Source organism: Ursus arctos, unplaced genomic scaffold, assembly GCF_023065955.2.
Source record: "Ursus arctos isolate Adak ecotype North America unplaced genomic scaffold, UrsArc2.0 scaffold_10, whole genome shotgun sequence".
NCBI lineage: Eukaryota > Metazoa > Chordata > Mammalia > Carnivora > Ursidae > Ursus > Ursus arctos.
In genome coordinates, this window is record NW_026622764.1 from 47,970,724 (window position 1) to 47,979,799 (window position 9,076).

General features: G+C 38.1%; 1 pseudogene; it reads left to right on the top strand.

Annotated features, from left to right (window-relative positions):
• Window positions 1-4,237: 4,237 nt before the first annotated feature.
• LOC113251100 (polypeptide N-acetylgalactosaminyltransferase 11-like) lies at window positions 4,238-5,775 on the top strand (annotated as a pseudogene).
• The last annotated feature ends 3,301 nt before the right edge of the window (window positions 5,776-9,076 follow it).

A 9,076-nucleotide genomic window follows, 5' to 3' on the forward strand; every position in this document is an offset into this window, starting at 1 on the left:
CCTAAAACCCTACGCTCACCACTGCCGAAGTATAAAATGACCAAAACACAGTCATTGTGCTCACCTAGCTCCAAACCTAGGAAAAATTATGTGAGTATACAAATGACTTCAATAATATTTAGAGTGAATGTGAATCAATATCAAAAATCTGTGTGTGCTCTATAAGCATGAAGATCTATGCCAAGGAAAATAAATTGTTCTGTTATTATTCGAACGAGGGAGAAATAACATCCTATATGCATTTGAGGGGGCAACAAATTTTTCTGGTGGAGGATAATTAGTAGATTAATTTGTTAAATTGTCTGTGTTTGGGGGCTTAAAGAATAGTAGATATTTTTTATGAAGAGTGATTTGATGGGAATTGCACTTTAGTTAAAGGAAGGAATGACCAAAAGACAGAGGGGCCAGAAAACATAGTATTTGTTTTGAGAAAAGAAGTAAGCTAGTTTAGCTAGAGTTTAGAGCTATAGAAGAAAACTCCCAGAAGGAAAGCAAGGATCCAGAATCAATGGAGAGCTATTAAATAGCAAGAAAATGTATTTATGCCCTATGTTAGGAGCTTTGGTAAATTGTGAATATTGCTGGGCAGTGAAGTAACAAGACTGGAATTGTGTATAATGAAGACATTCTGGCAACATAATAAGTGAGGGCATACCAATAAGTTGAGAAGTGTAGTAGGTTGAATGGTGTCTCACACAAAAAAAATCATGTCTACCCAGAACCTCAGAATGTGAATGTATATGATGTTATTAGTTAAGGATCTCAAAATGAAATCATCTTGGATTTATGGTAGGGCCTAAATGCTATGACCAGAGTCCTTAGAGAAGAGGAGAAGACACAGAAAGACACAAAGGTGATGTAAAGATGGAAGCAGATTGTAATAATGTGTCTATAAGACAAAGAATGTGAAGGATTGCCTACAACCACCAGAAATAGGAGAGTGGCATGGGACGGTTCCTCCCTCAGAGTCTCCAGAAGGAACCAATCCTTCTGATACTTTGATTTCAAGCTTCTGTCCTCCTTAACTAATAGAAAATAAATTCTGTTTTAAGCCACCCAATTTGCAGTGATTTGTTGTGTCAGCCCCAGAGAATCAATATAAGAGACTATGGCAGACATTCAAATGAAGCATAATAAAGGTCTGAACTAGAGAGAGAGGAAGTAGAAACAGAAAGGAGCATGTGGACACTGGATTTACCATTAAGTTTATGTGTCACAAACCCTCACTTATATATCCCTCTCCAAGGCTTATACAGAATCATGCATGGAAATTGGAAAGTCTTTACTTAAATAAAGCCCACACACCATATAAATTACTAAATGTACAAAGCCTAGATTACCCCTCTCTACATGACACAGCAAGTAACCTATCTAAGTCAGTTGCAATGTAAGAGAGAATCCAATGCTTTCAGTTTGGCAATCAGAGATGGTGGTGATATTCCTTATCAGAAACAATAGATTTAGGGAAGGAGATTTTTGCAAGTAAGCAAAAATCAGGTTTTCTAACAATTTGTAATCTATTCATCCCGTAAGACCCAGTCCACTGCTGGATTTAGCCTGTGGTGTAGTTTGCTGACCCCTGGTACAAAGAAACAAATCTAATGAAATGAGATTAAGTAGTATAATAGGAGTATGTATATAGTACAAAATGGTCACAAAGCAGGGGAAGCAGTTTACTGCCACCATGTCCTGGGAAAACCTTTCTAACTCCTATTGTGAATTAGATTTATTTGGTCTTTTCTGGAGAAAAAAAAAAAAAGTTTGTTGACCTGTGGTTTAGACCACGAGCTCCTCTAGGAAGTGGCTCCATTGTTTTTTCATCATTGTATCTACAGTGTTGAGTACAGAGCACTTCAAATAGTAGATGCTAGTTCATCGTGAAAAATGGAGAACCTGAGTCTCAGATACTAATAAGCTATCCAAATGGAGATACAAAGTAAGTGTTAAAAATATGGATCTTAGGGCCCCTGGATGGCTCAGTCAGTTGAGCATCCGATTCTTGGCTTCCGCTCAGGTCATGATCTCAGGGTGGTGAAATTAAGCCTGTGTTGGGTGCTCAGCAAGGAGCCTGCTTGAGACTCTCTCTCTCCATCTCCCTCTGCCTCTCCCCCTGCTTGTGCTCTATCAATCAATATCAATCAATCAATCTTTACTTTTTAACTTAAACAAATAAAATATTTTTTTTAACTTAAATAAATAAAATCTTTTTAAAAATATGGATCTTGAGTTCAGGAAAACTGTTGGACTGGCAACATGGATTTAGGTAATCAACACATACGCAATTGCTGAAACCTTAGGATTGACTGCGAGCTCTGAGGGGGAGGCTATTACAAAGGAAAAGACCTGAGGATGAACTTTGATAAATACAAGTATCAGATTGGTTGCTGCAATGAGTATAATCAGGTATTTTGGATATACTAACTGTAGAACCAAAGAGATACTTTAAATAAATATATCCAATAAATTGGTGAAATGGAACTTTATTGTAACTCTTGACTTTCTCTAGCTTTTTTCTTGTTTGGGCCGTCACTTACGGGAAATGTCAAGTGATTCTGAAGACCACCTGGAGTTGCTTTAACTTCAATCCCCTGAGAAGCCTCAAAAGGTCAAGTATCATCTCCTACTGCTTCTCAGATGCCTTTACAACGTACCGAGTTCCTAGTTAATCTTCCCCAGTCCTGTAAAATTCACATGTGCCAGCGCTCTAGATAGAAATGACACACATTCTTTCAATTTTGGAAACGGAGCTTTTTCTCATAGACTCAAGGGGATAATCCCCCATTTTAAAGATAGATTTTAAAATATTGAAAGCTATAAAGATTAGAGTAGCTCTTTAAAAATCCCCTAAAAAGCACATTATGCAGTAATAATGTACACTGTCTTTAAAAAAACATATGATTTAAATTTCAAAGATAAAGTCAGGAATAATTTTAAGTGAATTTACAGATACATATTAATCATGATATCATAGCATTTAAAAGTATTTAAAAATACATGCACACATATGAATGTATACTTAAAGAAACCAAAATGCACACATATAAATACAAGTACCATGTGTGTTCATTACTGATAACTCAACAAAACTAATAAACACTTTGAGATCTTACTGTATGCCAAGGATGAACTAAGTCACTGCAAATATTAGCTTCTTTATCCTTCCAGCAACTCTGAGGTAGATAATATTATTTTTTACATTTTTCAATTACTACTTTATATAGCCAACACAAATAAAATCCCAAAGGAGTCTCAAAATAAACCAAAAGCTTACTCTTCAATTTAAGTCAAGAAATTGTTTATTTAGCACCTTCTATCTGCTAATCAGTATGCCACATGCTTAAACACAATGTCTTACTTCTGCATAAGAAAAGATACATTAATGCAGTCAAGGACATCAAACGAGCTATTTGCCCTCAAGGTAAATACCAGTCTCCATGCTAGAAGACAGAAACCAAACTGTAAAAAGTCTTTCAAAAGGGAGATTTTCAAGTTCTAAAAAAAAAAAAAAAAAAGGAATAGACAGCCAGTTACCAATGGAGCACTGTTATTTTGCCTTATTCTTCTCTTTTTTCCTCTTCTTGCTTTCACTTAGGACTTGGCCCTATCTTTTCTATTTCAAATAATCCTCCATTCACTTCACACTGGAATAGAGAGGCATGGAACTGTTCAAACTTCTTCTTTGCTATTTCCCAAGACATGCTCTTAAAACTCTTGTTTAATTAAGTTAATTAATTCTTCATTTATTGATAGAGAGAGTATGCGTGAGCAGGCATGCAAACGGGAGGGCGGGGCAGAAAGAGAGGGAGAGAGAGAATCTCAAACAGACTTCCCACTGAGAGCAGAGTCCCATCAGGACTCGATCTCAGGACCCTGACATCATAACCTGAGCTGAAATCAAGAGTCTGATGCTTAACTGACTGAACCACCCAGCATTCCAAAAGTCTTGTTTAATTTTAAAAGCCTAGCTAATTTATTTGGGGGAAAGAAAAAGAGAAAGGGAGAAGAAATAGATGGGTGCGCAAGGCCCCAGAGCCCAGTGACTGCCAACATGTCCAGTGCATGCCGGAAGCTGGGCTGCTGGGCTTCCTGGAGCCCCTTTCAACTGCCTCTTCCACCCCACCCGGGGTTAAGGCAGGGAGGGAGAGTGACACAGCCAGATTCTGTGACGGCCTGATCCTAGGTTGTTGGTTTTGGGAGTCACAAGGTATCCTTCTGGAGTCTTCAACGTGAGGACCTGATGGGGTACCTGGAAGCCCGCAGAAGCATCACCACTCCCACCTCCAACTGCATCTGGGAGATATTCACTCTCACGTTGGTCCACACTCAGTCTCCAGCACTAGTTTCTGGCTCCAGCAGCTTCTGCTCCAAGAAATTGAAAAAGTCCTTTGAGCTGTGCTAGATCCACAATGTAAGTATAATTCTGTTCGATATTTCTGTTCAGGTGCCTTTTTATATCTGTGACCTGGACAGTTTCACTTCTTTTTTATTTCAACTTCTGTCAAGTCATTCAGTTGTCTGCATATGTGCCTATCCGGGGGTCTGGGCCCTGTGGATCGTTCCCTAAAATATTTTATCCCTGTTTCACTCATGCTCCAAGGCCAGCGTTAGAGTCACAGTTCAAAGCATACAAAATTGTGATATGATAATCATGCTGAAGGTCCAGAAAAAAACAATGTGACATTATCTTCTAAATCAGATGTAATTTTTAATGAAAGTGGTCAGGAATTGAGGGACTTAGACTCTCAGATGCATACCTTTAGTATGTAACTGCTTGGCCTACCACAGAGACTTGTCAGCACAAGGAAAGCAGCATGTAAAGAAAAGTCTTTACCTGAGTTATCTAACAGTCCCTAGTGTTATTATTTGTCTCTTTCAGTGAAGCTGTGTTGGCTTTGCCCAGGACAGTGCCCAGTCATAGACAGCACACAAGCATGTCATCTTCATGAAATCACCTCCGTGGATAATGGTAGTGACTTTGCTGATTTGAAAGGAGAGCTAGATAAATATATCCCCAAATACCTTGTTGGAAAAGTTAAAGTAATAAGAAATACAAAGTGTGAGGGATTGATTCGAGGAAGAATGATTGGAGCGACCCATGCTACAGGAGAAGTTCTGATGTCGCTGGACAGCCACTGTGAAGTGAATGTGATGTGGTTGCAGCCCTTGCTGGCTGTCGTCCAGGAGGACCGGCTGACCGTGGCTTGCCACCCAGCTGATATCATCAGTGCAGACAGGCTTGTCTACAGCTTGTTGTCCTCCGTGGAACAGGGAGGATTCAGCTGGGGGCTACACTTCAAATGGGCTCTTGTTCCCCTTTCTGAGCCACGAGGACCAGGGGAGGTAATACATCAATAAAGTTACCCGCAATGACTGAAGGATTGTTTGCCAGGAATAGACACTGTTTCAGTGAATTGGCAGTATGACAGTGGCATGTAAATTTGGAGGAAAAGATTTAAAAATATCACTTAGGATCTGAAAATGTGGTGGTAAGCTCTTCATCACCCCTTGCTTTACAGTAGGACATGTTTTCTGAAAAAAAGGCCACCATATGGATCTACTAAAGGTTAGGACACCGTGACACATAACTCTTTGAGGCTGGCACATGTTTGGTTGAATGAATATAAGGAGCATTATTTCCTTAAGACCTGATCTGAAGACCAAAAATTATGGAAATATCAATGAGTGTATTGAAATGAAGGAGAAATTGGGTTATAATCATTTAAATGGTATTCAGATAATATTTACCCAGAAATGCAGATATCTTCACAAGGATAATATGGAAGGAGGCACAGTAAGTGTAAGAAAAATTAGTTAAGAAACTGTTGCATAGCCCAGAGGAAAGCCACAAGAGACCTAAGGACAGTCTGAACTAAAGCAGGACTTGACTGATTATCTTACATACTTCACATTGGAATTTTTTGTTTGGAAAGTAGGATGTAAGTGCATTAAAAACAAACAAATAAGAGATTCTAGTTTCAACCATTGCTTCATACCCACTACTGCTTTATTTACTATGTGCAAGAAAGTTTAGCAAACCCTAAATTTATTATTCAAAGATAAATAAGACAGAGCGCATTTCCCCAAAGAACATACAGTATACCATAAGAGACAAACAGATGCTAATGCTGTTATTCTTTCATTCATTAGAAGTCAAGGTGAAGACGGAGATAAATTAAAGGCTGACTCCCAAAGGATGGGAGGAGATGTAGACGTCACCAAAGATGGCAGGCAGGGTGGGACAGCACAGCTGGCAAGGAAGATGATAAATTAAAAGTATGAGAGATAAAATACGAGTTCTGTGATCCATTAAAAATGTTTTTGTGAAGAAATGAATATACCTGGAAGATTATTAGATCAAGTTTACAGCTATGGAAGTTATGAAAGCTGAAGATAAAGACTCCCATGTTATCGCAAGCTGATGGGAAGACATTTTACCACAAGACAGAACAAAACAAAAAGTGTACTTTGACTTTGCAATGTAATGAGGGATTGATTGAGACCGTATTGTGTATGACCTTGCATAAATGACTTCACTTTTGGTTCCCAATTTGCTCTTCAGTAAAATTAGAAAATAAAACTAAGAATTTTTCCAAAACTAATATACATTCTGAGTGAATTCCATCCTTTTCTTGGTGCCCATCTCCCTGTCTCCACCAAACTTTGAGAATATTCTTGTAACAAACAAGAGGGAATCAGCAAGTCAATATAATTGTGTTTTGTTTTGTTTTTTATATGCCAATTTGCTATGGAATTGCTCACTGATGGATCATGTTACACTGGAAAAAATCATCACTAAATAATCTCAAAAGGTGTTCCCTCTCTAAGCTGAAAAAGCCATTTTTTTCCCCATTTCCCCTACAACTGAGTGACATTTGTGCTGCTGGAAATCCAAGGGACAGCCCCATGAAAGTCCCCATCCATCATTGCACTGAAATCTGCTCTGCATTCCCATGACAATGTCTACTGAGTTTGGTTTTCTTAAGAAGAGCTGCAGTCGGTCCCTAACATGTGGAACAGCAGGAAGTGGTGAAAATGTTAATACTCTGTCTTACACAGAATAGGTGCTGGTAATTTTTTTTTAATTCAAATTCATTTGTTTTTGCTAAACGTTAAGGATTATTTTAGCAGTGCTCAGCATGTGATTGTGTGTTAAAGAGTGCCAAAGATCCTCTGGGTGTTGCTCACATAATTTCTGATTTGAACAACACTCTAAGAAAAAAAGAAAACACACAAAAAAGAAAAGGAAAAAAAAAGAGCAAAGTTGCATGGGTCACTGACTATAAATGTATATTAAATTAACAAGACTCTCATCCTCTAATTATGTAATACTGTAGTAGTATGAGTCCTGGTTGCCAATTCGGGGTAATGCATTTTAGGACATGGCAGTAGATTATAATAGAAAAAGATGGGCCAAATCAAATTTGAGAATAAGGAAAGTGAAGTTGAATATAGGTGAACTTTTTTGAATGAGATGGATGAACATCTCTGAATGAAAAATTCAAGACTATGTAGCAAACTGCCTCCCGAGGGAAACGAGAAAATTCAATTTCATGGGAAAATTAAAATGAGAATCAAAAGTCTCTAGAAGACACACACACGTATACACAGACACACACTTTTATTTGTGTTTAGCAAAACCATGTAGATTACTAGCTAAGCTAATAGATCTTTTACATCTGTATGTCTTTTCCTTCCTTTGTTTCCATAAGTACTTGTAATCATTGTCCCAATCAACCAACGTTGATTTTTTTCTTTTAAATTCATCTGCCTTATTTCCTTATCTCCCCCAAACCGAAAGTAAGTGTAGATGTTGTATATTTTTGAATAATGTATCATGTTGAGGAGCTGCACAAGTATAAGTAACAGATTTAAAACCACAATTGACAGAGAGGGCACTCTGCAATGACAGGCTCTCGAGTCCAGAATTTTAAAGAGTTTTATTCAATTCTAGAAACCTCGTTTCCCTGCTTTGTTTCCAATTAAATAGAATTATTTAAACAAATCTCCTCATCTTTGTTTTGAATATTAGCACTAAGTAAATTATGTGGTGAAATAGCACATATCTAGTTCTCTGTCATCCTCTAACATTCCTATAAGATATGATCTCCGATATGATATTAAAGGGACCGAGGTATTGAGAATGAGGAAGTAACTTCTCCAAATTTATATAGTTAACAAACAATGGAGGCAAGATGGAAAATTTTGACTCTAAAGCCTGCCTCTCAACCACTACTCCAAAAACTTGCAGTTAATTCTTAAATGCTGCAACCACGCAATGTATCCTTTCGATAAATGTGTAGCTTTCTCCAAAATGGTACTAGACTTTCATAGAAGATGCCTATAGGTCTCAGAAAATCATGGTGTGTGTCCGTTAACTTCAGGGTGATACTTCATGACAAGGAAGATTGAGACGAGAAAAAATTACGATTGACATCCCCAATAAACTTACTGCCAATGAAGAACAATTTTTACCGTTCATGAAGACTCTCTCCTTGACCACATTTTAGTCAAGCAGCTCTGAGCTTTCTTCTCGATGAGGCCTCAGTCTTGGCCCCAGCCTTGCCAGGCCTGCATAGCCCAGTTCTGGCAAGAATTCTGTTAAGTCAGTACTGTATGGTGACTAACATAATATAATAAAAAATCATTATTAATTAAAAAAAAAAAAAAAAAAAAGAATTCTGTTAAGTCAGTTTCCAAGGAAGCCCCCACCCTTGATACCTGATCATCCTCAATATCTGATCAAATTCTTCATGTTCCACCATATGCCCCCCACCCCCACCCAAGGGATATCTGCTCAGTCTGGCCTGCCCTCAGCAAGAATCTTGTTAGGTCAGCTTAGCAAGAACGCCCCTAACCTTTGATGTCTTTTCTCAGTAATCTTCCATCCACCAACCACCTCCCCCGCCAAACACCCACCCACCTACCCTGCTTCTAGACTACAAATCCTCCCTTGTCATTACATTCAGAATCGAGCCCAGTTCTATACTGATGTCTCATTCCCTTTATTATAATAGTTCCTGAATAAAGTCTGTTTTTACTGCTTTAACTACTTTCAGGCTCTGTTATTATTTTTTTT